This window comes from Catharus ustulatus, chromosome 5 (genome assembly GCF_009819885.2).
Source record: "Catharus ustulatus isolate bCatUst1 chromosome 5, bCatUst1.pri.v2, whole genome shotgun sequence".
Classification (NCBI taxonomy): Eukaryota; Metazoa; Chordata; class Aves; order Passeriformes; family Turdidae; genus Catharus; species Catharus ustulatus.
This window is the reverse complement of record NC_046225.1, coordinates 38,908,655-38,922,089: the sequence shown is the minus strand read 5'-3', so window position 1 is coordinate 38,922,089 and position 13,435 is coordinate 38,908,655.

Here is a 13,435-nt window from a genome sequence, read left to right as displayed (position 1 = left end):
AGGCCCGCCTCCACCCAGCTGCCGTGACACTGCTGGCTCCCCCACGACTCACAGCTCACACTTCTGTGGTGGCAAATGTCGCAACTTTGTACATCATATAAGGCGCACCGAGCTATAAGGCACACTTCCGGGTTCGGGCCATAATTTTAGTCAAAAGGGTGCACCTTATAGTCATGAAATTACTGTGATCACATTTGAGAGCATGAAGTAATTTTCTCTGGATTCTGAGATGATACTTAGCACTGCAATCTCTGTTGTGTTTTATTTTAGTTACAGTAATTTCACGACTATAAGGTGCACCCTTTTGACTAAAATTTTGGCCCGAGCCCGGAAGTGCACCTTATAGTCCAGTGCGCCTTATTATAATGAACAAAGTTGTGAAATTTTCCAACCTGGAAGTGTGAGCCGCAATGGGGGGGCGGTGTCGCGGAAGCGCCGAGTCGTGAGAGGGGACAGGAGCAGGTGGCCGCAGGCAGCAGGAGCCCCATGGGGAGGGAGGCAGGTGGCCCTGGCCGCCACGTGAGGAGGGAGGCGGGCAGCCCTGGCCGGTGCTCTGGGAGGGAGGCAGCGGGCGGTCCCGGTCGGCGCGCTGGGAGGGAGGTGGGCGGCGGCTGCGGGCAGCCCCCGCTGGCGCGCCAGGAGGGAGGCAGCTGATGTGATGGTCCCAGCCGGCGCACCAGGAGGGAGGCGGCAGGGGGTCCCAGCCAGCGCGGGGAGGGAGGTGGGCGGCGGCCTCAGGTGGCCCCGGCTGGCGCACCAGGAGAGAGGCGGGCCACCCCAGCTGCCGCGCCGCAAGGGAGGCGGGCGGCAGCCGCGGGCGGCACCTGCTGCTGCACCAGGAGGAGGCGGGCAGCGGTCCTGGCTGGCACACTGTGGGGGAGGCAGGCAGCCCTGTCTGCCGCACTGGGAGGGAGGCTGGCAGTGGCTGCAGGCAGCCCCAGCGGCCGGGAGTCGTGCCGGGAGGGAGGTAGCCGGTGGCCACAGAAGCCCCGAGCCATGAGCCGCGGCCACCCCAAGCCAACTTGGAAGTGCGAGCTGCGGCCGCGCCACGGCAGCCCCAAGCTGTGCCTCGCCAACTGGTGCCGGGGGTGGGCAGGAGTGGCGAGGCCCATGGCACGGGGAAGGTGCCTGGGGCTGTGTTTAAAGGCTACGCCAATCTGTGAAAAATGTTTGCAAATTGAGCACCTGCCAGTAAACCCCCTGATCATGCAATTCCATTACTAATTTGTTACTTTGTTGCGTGTGGCACAGCTCCTTGCTGCACAAAAACAGTGTGCCCTATAGTCCAGTGCGCCTTATATAATGTACAAAGTTGCGAAATTTGCTGACTCCCGGAGGTGCGCCTTATAATCCGGTGTGCCTTATAGTTGTGAAATTACTGTACCCAGAAAAGCAACAGAATTTTTACTATTAGGAGTCTTGATTAACATAGACATACCTAATAACGTCTTTATGCAAGGTGTGTAGCTCTACCACTCTACTAAGAATAAGTCCTACTTTTTCTACCTTCTCTGGGACTTTCAGCTGAAGAAATAAAGGTATCAAGGTGAAATGCAGTAGTTTATTGTTGTCCATGTTCACCATACAAATTCTTATCTACATCATTAGTTATAGTTACTAGAGCCTTAAGCTTTTACAGAATTTTTTCTTGTTTTTTCTCAGTCACTTAAAGCTCAGTGGAAATTTATTCTGTTAGTTGTTTCTTAATCTTACCAGAACTCTGTATTTTCTCCTGCACTTGTGTTATTAAAGGAGGATACATTTATCCCAATTATGGCTATTCAATAAAACTAGTAGAAATAGAAATTTAAATTGATTGAAAATGCAATTTCAATTTCCATCATATTAGAATCCATGAGTACAGTAATTTCACAATTATAAGCTGCACCATTTTGACTAAAATTTTGCTCCCACCCCGGAAATGTGGCTTACACTCAGGAGCGGCTAATATGTGAAAAATGTTCTGAAATTTCCAACCCTGGAAGTGCAGCCGAGGTGCTGAGCCGAGCACCTGCCAATAAAACCCAGGATTGCGCGATTGTTACAAATTGGTTACTCTGTTGCACGGCGAGTGGAGGTGGGTCCGTGGCAGCAGCGCAGCGGCGGGGGGAGGTTGGGGGGCTCCCTCCTTCAGGCAGCGAAGTCCAGTGGAGAGGCGGGGGCTCCGTGCTGCTATCCCCGCGGCCTGGGGGGGAGGCGAGGGCTCCCTCCTGCCAGCCCCGCGAGGCAGCGCCAGGCTGGGGCGAGCGAGCCTGGCGGCAGCGGCGGCCAGCCCCAAGCGGCTCCGCCGAGTGGCAGCGCTAAGCTGGGCCACCTGGCCCCGTCGGCAGCCCTGAGCGGGCTGAGCCCGCATGGCCTGAGCCGAGCCAGTAAAGTCCACGATTATGTTACTAATTGGCAACTTTGTTGCATGCAGGTCCTCGCTGCGAACAACAGAGCGGCTTATAATCAGGTGCGGCTTATGTATGGATGAAGAACAAAATGTTGCCGACACCCGGAGATGCGGCTTATAGTCAGCTTGTGATCGTGGAATTACTGTACTTAGAATTTTGGTAACTTTCATTTTATTCCTATGATATGAGTGACCTCTGGTGGGAATAAGTAAATATTATTTTAATTTCTCACTAAGAATGGTTGAGGGTTTTTTTCCCACTAGTGATCCTGTTCACTTGCTGCCTGTCAGGGAGTGCCAGGCCTTTCTACCTCATGTTAACTGAGATAGAAATTACAGTAATTTCACGAATACAAGCCGCACTGAGTATAAGCCGCATCTCTGGGTGCTGGCAACTATTTCGTTCTTTGTCCATAAATAAGCCGCACCTGAGTATAAGCCACTCTGTCGTTCGCAGCGAGGACCCGCGTGCAACAAAGTTGCCAATTAGTAACAGAACCGTGGCAGGGTGGGGTTTACTGGCTTGGCTCGGGCTGTGCAGGCTCGGCCCGCTCGGGGCTGCCGACGGGGCTAGGTGGCCCAGCCGGGCGCTGCTGCTTGGCAGGGCCACTCGGGGCCAGCCGCCACTGCCACTGGGCTCGGTCACCATGGCCCGGCGCTGCCCTCTGGTGGCAGGCAAAGACGAAGCCCCCCTCCCGCTCCCGCGGCGGCGGCGGTAGGCGGGGAATGGAGCACCCCGCCTCCTCCCCGAGCCGCGGCAATGGCAGCGCGGGGCCCCCGCCTCCTCCCCAGGCCGCAGCAATGGCAGCACGGTGCCCCCCCGTCTCTCCCCCGGGCTGCGGCAGAGGAGGGAAGGAGAGAGCTCTCCCGCCTCTCTCCCCGCCCCCCGTGCTGCCTGCAGGGAACCAGGCTCCACCCATGGCGCAACAGAGTAACATATTGTAACAATCACGAAATGCCGGCTTTGCAGCTGCTCTGCTCGGCACTCTGGCTGGCACTTCTGAGGTTGGAAATGTCAGAAAATTATTCACATATTAGCTGCTCCTGAGTATTAGCTGCATTTCCGGTTTGGGAGCAAAATCTTAGTCAAAATGGTGCGGCTTGTATTCGTGAAATTACTGTATATCTAGCAAATGATTTCATGGGGGACTCAGGCTGGTGGTTTTCTTCCCCCATTTTTTTTCCTAAGAAGTCCTTACTGAAAGGTGTCAAAAAGAGAAAATACTTGAAAGAAGCTTAATTCATTGTGTTCATGCAGTGGTTTTATCAGGTGCATACAGTCTCTGCAGTGACTAAAATCAGTAGTATTTCATAAACTATTTTAAGCACAGGAATTGCCACTTTGGCAGTGGTGTTGATGTTTATTGGTAGTTACAACATTGGGATTACCTAGAATTCATTTCAGGAAATGAAATGCAATGAGTCCAACATTTGCAAATGAGATCAGGCCAAATCAGAAAGCCCCGCTTGTCCTTAGTGACTTGCACAATGTAGACTTTGAACAGCCACTGCAGGACGTGAGGAAGAAGAAGGTGACAGACCCTTCCTGGCTGATGATTAGTTTTCAAAAAGCAGTAGCCAGGGATAATCACTACTCTGAACAGGCTGGCAGACAGGCTCTGGTTACCAAATCTAGCACTTGGGTGAGATTCGCTTTGAAGTGCTGGACCAGTAGGTCATTCCTGTTTTATCTTACAGGAATACCACAAGATCTTCCACTGTCTTACACTCTGCATGTGCTCAGTAGCTCAGTTTCCTGAGACTAGGAGTTTAGGATAAAATTAGTTGCTTACTCTAATCTATTGAATGTATTGATTAGATCATTATTGACTATAGTGGGAATTTTAAACACCTAAATTTAAACCAGAGTTTTAGTGGCAGCAGATGTTTAGGCGAGGTAACACCTCTTCTTTTTTTGCATATTGCAGAACTACTTGCCCAGATAACATTGAACCTGAGAAGGCGCAGGCCTTGCTGTGCTGTGGTGTGCTGTCCTGTGCTGTCCTGTGCTGCACATCCCACCAGGCTCTCAAGGCTGTGGCTGTAGAACGCTATCAGCCAGCTCATTGTGACAGAGGAGACTGCAAGTCTGCTCCCACTTGGCACCTGGTGGCTTTGCCATGATCTTGAAGTGCAGTAGGAAGCTTTCCTGTGGATATCTTACCTTTTCAGGAGTAGGAATGATTAATATAGTTATATATATGCAAAAAAAAATCCTATAGTAGCTCAAATGACCAACATGGGGTAGCTTTCTTTACAGCCAGGGTCTGCATGGTGTGCTGCACACTGACCAGGGAGGGCCCTGTTCAATGCTGCACAGCTTTGAGTGCTAAACATCTAAAGGAAGGTAAGACTACCTGCACTATTCTCTATTTCTTTATTTTTTAGCTACTATAAAGAGCATTTTAACTTGTACTTTGCAGAGTTCAGGTGTCTTTCTAACTGGGAGCATAATGGACCAGTATTTTGTAATGCAAAATGCCTCCTTTTCTGATTTTTTTTTTTTTTTCAGAAATACTGGTGAGATTTCTAGTCTACAGAGAAGAGAAAAAAGGTTACCTAGAAGCAAATATTTTAGAATCAAAAACGTGTTGAGGCTTCTCTGGTTCCCTTCTTCAGGTTTTGTACAGTTCCAATTGTCTTGGCAGAGTTCCTTTGAGGTAGAAAATGCAAGGAGCTGGCAAATGTAATTATTTGTAATTCCTTTTATCATAGATCAGAATATATAACTTTGATGCACTGGAATAGAGGCTCCTTGAGACCTTTATACTCTTACACATCTGTGTAGGAGCAAGCTCTAAGCAGCACAAGCAGTGTACACAAGCAAGTGTACACAACACAATCAATCCACAGAAGCCTTTTTGTTAAAGGCAGTACCTACTAGTGTAATGATATGTGCTCAGGCCCCACAGCAGTTACTCCTGTTTAAGTATTGGTCTCTACAACCAAGATCTATGACTAAACCATTGAGATTCTACTTGAAATCACTATTTCCATGTTACAATGTCTTCTGTAGGGGCCCTCTATAACATTTTCTTAGAATAACAGAATCATCAGGGTTGGAAGAAACCTTCAAGATCATCAAGTCCAACCATCAATTTTGCATCATTAAATATCAATGCATGAACCTAAGATGATAAACCCAAGAATTAACTCTTTTAGCTCTGCTGGATATTATAAGATGTGGTCAATGGACCCTTTGATGTAAAAGTAGAGCATGGTCTCCCTCTCAATTGCTTCCTTCTTCTGCATACCCCTCTTCAGAGATAAGGAAGAAAGGGAGAGAGAAGGATGGGTATAATGTGTTTTATCATTCAACCCCACTAACAACACCTCTTATTTCACAGGTAGCAATATTTTGTCTGAAATACGTTATTTCATGCACTTCTAATCAAACTTTCTCATCTCACATTTAGCCTGTGAACACATCTCCCATTAAATCCTGTGAAGTAAGTTCCTTTCTTTTGCTTCTGAATATCTGGACACTATTTTGAATTAATAGATAAGGTATGAGATGCTACGTGTAATGAAGGCAATCACTTTTTTAGTTTTTAGATAACTGCAAAAGCTGGGCTAACATCAGTTCTTTAATGATGGGCAACTTTTCTACTCATTATTAGTAAGTCTGCTGGTAGAAGGAAGAAGCTGTACAACTGCTTCAATAGCAACAACAGTTCAAAAGCAACAAAAGATGCCAGCTGTACCATAATTTTATGTTGTTTTAAATCTATTGTTACTCATGCTGCAAGCTCCTAACACTTCCAATGACCTTTGATATTGTGGCACTGCTATGGCCCAGATCTGTCAGCAGAATAACCATATCTATCATCAGACACAACGACTGAAATCACCCCTTTGACCAGGAAAGTCTGTCATGCTCAAACAGCAGTGGCTGGATCCAGATGAGATAGGATTAGGTGATTTCAAATACATTGCTGTGTCCAGTGCAAGCAGGTGTGTGGGTCATGGAGCTTCCTGGGGCATGCCATGGAACAGGGATAGAGCTGTGGTAGAGCTGTGTGCTGTGGGCAGGGGCCATGCAATGATGCTGCAGGATGACACTACAGAACACATGGCATGTGTGGGCCAGGAAGTGGAGAATGGAAATTGGTTGAAGTCAGGGTTTTCTGTTTTTGCTGACACTTTGGTTTTGTGCTAGTCCTGTTCATTGTCCATACACTAAATTGCATAACTACATTCTGATCTCTTCCCTCATGGGTTTATGAAATAATTTCTTTAGTGTTCTTACCATATTCCCCCCTTCCTCTCTGCTTCCTTCTTACTTCTTCCAGTTCCTCATCTGAACCTTTTATCCTTGAGAAGCCCTTCAGTGACCAGGTACATAGTTAATTTTCTTCTAACCCTCTTCCTACTGTGCTTTTCAGAGTGTTCAAATCTACCTCAATGTAGCCTCTCCTTAGCAGGAGCTCTCTCTGCTTTTCTTTCATCTTCTTCTACCATTATTTCTTGATTATAAGTGAAATCTGACAGTTTAAATAAGGGATGGTAATATAGTCAGTACACAGTAAAATAATGTCAGGCTGTGACAGTTCTGCTGAAGAATTAAAAAGAATTAAAAAGTTAGAGTTCACACACTCTTTTTTTTTCTGTAGAAAGACATTATGAACATTAATCCTTCATATGCAAAATATGGAAGATTAAAGAACAATTCTACTTAGATTTTCTTTCGATCCTTTTTGCTTGCCCTTTCTTCCTGCTCACTCCCTGATGCCATTCAAACTCTTCAGTTTTCATTGACTAAAGTAGGATATTCTGTTTCTTGTCAAGTGCTTTCATGCAGGTATAATTTCTCAATGCTCTTATTTATCTTTGGAGGCTAAATCAGTTGTTTGCAAGAAAGCAACACAGCAGATGTAACTGGAACAGGACCAAGTTTCAGAACTGAGATCTTGTTGCTTTCAAATTTGAAGCATCATGGCATCGACATAAAATAAGGATTATACCATAACTGCTTTTATAGAAGCATGCATTTTAAAAGCTGCCTTTTAGAGAATTTTACAATAGTAAGATCCAAGTGTAATGAATCCCACCTTTCATTATATCAAATAAAAGTTTTGTCCCTGATTTCAATGGGGGCAAGATTGTGCTTGGACATACTTGAAAAAGAAAGATAAGGTTTGTTTACAACACACTTTCAACATGACAGAATTTACTGGAACATCAAACATAGTATAAGGAAAGTACACCAGAGCTATAGTTAATAAATGCATTGCATAATTCATAAAATATAATGCAACACTGAAAAAGGGTCAAGCCCATTTTTTAGTCTGCCACACTTGCTAAATAATGGCAAATATATACTTGACTTGCATAAACGAACTAAACATGAGTAATGTACCCTTCAGCAAAATAGCTAATTTTTTCCTTTCAGAATGCTGAACATTTCATAATCCAGTGGATACACCAGTACATTCAATAGAAGCCAAATCTAGCACTTGTTCTGTACCAGATTATTTACAAGCTCTGTGATTGTTATAATGTCCTCCTTTGCTGCATAACTGCAGCTTAAAAGCAGGTAGAGCATTCTAATTTTCCCTTTTATCTTGAAGTAGTTAAGGATATTTTTCAATTCCCTGCTGTTTTTACTCTTCCCCCTACCCACTCCCTTTTTTCCACTTTTGTCTTTATGTTCTTATTCAGTGTTATTTTCACCTGTAGATCTGGGGGGGAAAAAAAAAAAAAAAGTGTTTTCCTCTCTAACTGTAAACCCTTCAACTTTCAGAGCACTTGTCTCCACTAACCATCTCAATGCTTTTGCCTGGTTGTTGAGAGACCCCATCTCCTGACCCTGAGCGCTATGCTTGTGGAACTTGAGAGTTTCATTGAACATTGCTGAGAAATACAGAAAATAGGAAGGTTGGCTTTGTGGGTGGAGATGTGCTTTTCCAGGGGTATTTGAGTATTTGATGGGGAATCTGGGGAACTGTTACCTTGTTTGCAGAGGAATCAGCCACAGAGAGTTGTGGGCTGCTTTTCAGGGTTTTGTTTGTTTGTCTTCTGCGCTTTTTTTTTGTTCTTATTTGGCTGCGTTTGGTTTCGGTCTCGGGTTGTTTTTTAATTTGGGGGGGAGGGGGGGAGAGCTAATTGCTCGTGTTACCTGCAGGGCAGGATGTTGTGTTTGTTTTGTGAGAAATGGTGCTTAGCCCTGTAAAACACAGGGGAATGGTAGTATTGCCGACTGCCTCACCAGCTCCGAACCTCATTCAGGCTTGTTTATTTATTGCACAACAGAAAGGTAATTCAGATTTGGTTTGCAGTGCACGCCAGTGACATCACCGATTTGGCTTTGCTGAATAACCTGAGCCGACGGCTGCCCAATGCGAGGTGTTTCTACAAGGCTTTCTTTACAATCTGGTCATGTTCCGATACCAAAATTTTTCAGAACAGCTATTTAAAAGATGTACCGAAAGAGAAAACAGAGGAAGGAAAAAGAAAAAAAAAAACCACCAAAAAGCCAGGAGCAGGGTGAAAACCCGCGGGAATATCCGCCCGCTCGGCGGTGGGCGGGCGGCAGGGCGGAGCTGCTGCAGCGGTGACGTCATGCTGGAGGCGCTGCCGGGGACCGCGCCCAGCAGGGGGCGCTGCGCTCCGTCGCTTTGTCCCCTCAGGCGACGAGCGCGGTCCTTCCGTCCCGTGTCCCTTGTCCCCTGTCCCCAGCAGCTGCGGCTGCGCCAGGGATGCGCGGGGAGCGGGGCACGGCCGTCAGGCGGGGAGCTGCTCTTGAGCGGCACCGAGCGAAAGCAACAACCGCACCTGGAAAAAATTTTCTTTTGCGTCCTGCGTTTTCTTTACTCTGTCTGTCTTTCCCTTTCCAGTAGCCTGTAGTAAATATCTCTCATCTGTGGAAAAACAAAGCAAAACGTCGCTCCACTCCCCAATCCCCCCTCAAAAAATAAAAAAAGGGGGAGGGGGAAAGCAGGGATTACGTAATTTGTTTTTCAAGTAAGTGGAAATCCTTCTTCCTTGAGGAGTGAAGGGAGATTGTTTTTCCCGCAGCCTCCTGCAGGTGGAGAGCTGGAGGATAATATAAGGTTTGATGGAGAGCACGTCATGCAGTCGGACACAGAAGACAACGCAGTTCCTAATCACAGACGGGAATTTCTTGAAGTCAGATTTGTCGGTCTTGATTCAAGTCACCCATCATGAAAACAGCCTTCTTTTTTTTTTTCTTTTTCTTTTTCTTTTTCTTTCCCTGATTGATTAGAGCTGTTTCGGTTCACAGAGGAATGCAGTTCGTATGAAAACCAGTGCTTGCATTGGACAAAAGCGAAGCTGCTATGAGCTTCTCAGGAAGTCCCCCTGTAGCCGCCTCCCGTTACAAAAACTTGCCGCATAAACCCAATACGATTGCCACAAGAAATAGTCCTGGAAGGTGATTTTTTCTTGTCTTTATAAGCACATGTAACAGTCCAGTGGTTGCTTCAGAGCTGCGTACACAGTGGCTCAACAACGTTGTAGTAATCATTTTTTTTGTTAAAAAAAATAAAATATACTGCCGGTAAGTAAGGAGGGTAAAGGGAACATGTTGAAGAAGGCTTGTTCCAAAATGTTGCTTGTGAAATATGCAGCGTTTTGGTGATCCTTGAAAAGAAGGATGCTTTCAAGTGTGAAAAAACCCCAAATCCTTTTTGTAATATCATCCAGAGTAATTTTGTGTTTTGTGAGAATCCTGTTGCTAAGAGTGAAACCGATCAGGACATTGTCAGATAATGCTTTGATACTGTGTGAGAAAACTGGTGCAATCATTGAAATTATTAGCATAAGGAAAGAGAGAATGATAATAGCAAAAATGAATGAAGGGACTGGAAATAGGAAAAAATACTGATAATACTGAAAATACTTTGCTAATGACCTGTGTTTAAAACTCCTGGCTTTTATTAACAGAACAGATAAAATTTCATGGGTATCCTAGGTAGACATGGTTTATTTATCCTGAATATTAATTAATTTTATTAAAGCCTTTTGGTTAGCTTTTCTGCCCCAAATCACTTAGATTCACTGACGGAACCCCTGTATTCTGAGAAGAAAAATTTTTCATGTGACTTTTAAAACTATAATTATTTCAACGACACAGTAATGATAGTAATTTGAGACTTTTCCTCATCTTTCAGTGTAAAAGTTCTATAGGTCATGGGACACGGCTAGTCAGCATGTTTTTGTAGATATGGACTTTTGCATTCTCTTCTCTTTCAGTTGTGAAAATACAGTTGCAAAACTAAATCCAGTTTGTGTTGGTAACTTTTTTTTTTCCCAAAGAAATTATTACCTGTCTCTACTGATGAAGGTGTGGCTTCAAGTACAGAAAAAATTGGTGAATGTAGTCACCATGCAGGACACGGATGTTGAATTTAAAGATAATTATAATGACATTTTTTTTTCACCCATGTATTTCTAGTATGATGAGTGTTGATGAGATCCTGTCACTGGTTTTACTGGATTTTCTTCTTTTAGAAGATGTTAGAGCCTATGCAGTAGAGGAGATACAGTAATAGGAAGCACATTTTGAAGCAGGGAAAAAAAAGTCTCTGACCTTCAAAGTTACGCTCTTCTTATTTTGTTTTATGAATATTTGCATTGCTGCTGGGAGGCAGCCAGAGGAGTAGCCCCGGAAAACACTTATGAAATTGAACTTACTAGACCAAGTGTTTTCTTGAAAAGAGAGGTTGAAGTGTAAGATTTATCTCCTTTTGTGTTATTTGGGCAATGAGGAGAAAAGGTTTTAGTTTGATCTATAGGATTTTTTAAATTTCGAAGCATGATACTGATCAACAATTAAATACTTTCTGTCTAGGTCAGTGTCAGGTCTTTCATACCAGAAAACTATTTAAGTCTGTCTGAAAGTACTGATATTAAGCATGATATCTGAAATGGTTCTTCATCTTTTGCCGTAGCCCAGAGAATGGCATATCCTTGGACCAGATCCCCCTCCACAGTCATCTTCTGAGAAAAGTGCACTTTCTGAACAGTTCTCTTATATTAATGGCCCAATGATGTACCAAGTATTGACACTGAGTGTCATAAATTGTCCCTGTCATTGTCCCTGTCTGAAGGCAGGTACAGTTTGCTTATATGTGATATAGTTAATACACCTACTGTTTTTCTATTGTAAGATTTGAAAATCTTAAGGTGATTTCTTTGGGCCTCTGGTCACTAGCATCCCAGACCTCTGTGCCTCCTGGAAAAGTCTGGGATAGAGGAATAGCATGTGTGAGAGGAGGACTGAGTTAAAGGTTCATATAAGCAAACTGAGACTGCTGGACATGCAACCAATATTGATATCTTCTATTGCTTATCTTTCTTTAAAGACTGTGGTGAATATGAGAGGTCTTCAGTAACTGGAGAAAGCTAATTAAAATGCCCACTTTCGAGAGGGAGAGGAAGGATATCCAGAGAACTGTACACTGCACAGTCTCATTTCAGTTCCCGGGAAGAATATGAAATAGATGTTCCTGGAAGCCATCCATTTACCAGCAAGGTAAATAATGTGATTCATAACAGCCTTCATGGCTTTACTGAGGACAAACCATGTCTAACCTGATTACATTCTGTAAAGAGGCACCTGTCTCTGTAGATGAGGATACAAGAGGTAAACAATTTTGTTTATCTTGACTTAACCAAGTATTTTGACATGGTTTCTGAAAGTGTTAGGGACTAGTGGCCACAACACAGGTGGGAATGCAGCTCCACTGCATGTCTCAAAGGACAGAGGTGTACAGCATGATGTCTGAGGAGTTGCTGCACTTTAGAGGCTGATACTGATGTAAATATTGCTTAACATTTTTATCATTGACTTGGATGATGGCAGGGAAAGTACCCTTTTGTGAATGACAGCGAGATGTGTGGCAAAGTGAGTCAGCCTATATGCTGGGCCATACACAGGGCTAGCATTCAAAAGGACCTCAGCTACCCTGACTGTAAGGTCCTTGGTGAAATCTAGTAAGAACAGACATGCTTGGGCTGGCATAACCCCATGCAGCAGCATAGGCTGGTGAGTGACTTGCCAGAGACAGCTCCTTCATAAAGGACCAGAGGCTGAGTGAGGATTTAACCATGAGTCAACACTGTGTCATGAAGGCTGTCTGCCTGCTTGGTGGTCACAGTACGTGTAGCATGCACAAGAAGGAAAGTGATTCTTCCCCCTCATTCAGTGCTTGAGTTTGCATCAGGTGAGTCTGGCTTGGAGATAGGTCCATCCTTCTCCCACACCCATCAGAAGATTGCTAAACTGGAACATTGTTAACAGATGGCTATCAGAATAGCTAAGGGGATAGAGCACTATGGAGATTCTCAGCTGTTGAAAACACAGAGTTCTCGTTTCATAAAGGGATAAATATATACAATTATTTGATACAGAATGGATCATTAAAAATGGTGTGCTTTTAACACCTAAGATTGTGTGGGTAGAGGAGTTCTGGAATGAAAACAAAATCTAATACTTAGAAAGTAGTTTGGAAAGAATACTGTTCTTTCCAAACATACAAAGGTTAAAAAAAAGTAAGAGAGTAGTATTGACCTTTAGTATTCCAATTTGCATTACGAGAAAGATTAAAAATAAACAGATTAAAGGAATTTTATGATTGGCTTATTCACTATGCTCCTTTTACACTTATTCTAGTCTGCTTTGGTTTCCATAGCTACTAGTTTAATCATGGTGCACAGAGCTATTTCTAATTATAGTATATTCCAGCATAAAATTAATTCTTTGAGTATCTCAAGCAAAAACCCAGCTTGCATCTTGTTCTTTGACATTATCACAAATCCTGAAGTAGCACACTAGCACATCATATTTAGTCTGTTCAATTTTATTAAAAAAAAGTCTTTAAATATATGCCTGCTTAGATCTGTGTCAAGGGAGACAGGTTACAGAAGGACTTTATTGAACCCAAGTCTGATGCATTATTTTCAAATTATGTAACACTCGTGAATGATCAGTGGCTATTATAGAAAAGACTTGTCATACTGAACATCCAATGTCATCTAGTTCTGTTCTCTGTTTTTTATCAATGTGAAGTTTCTGTGACA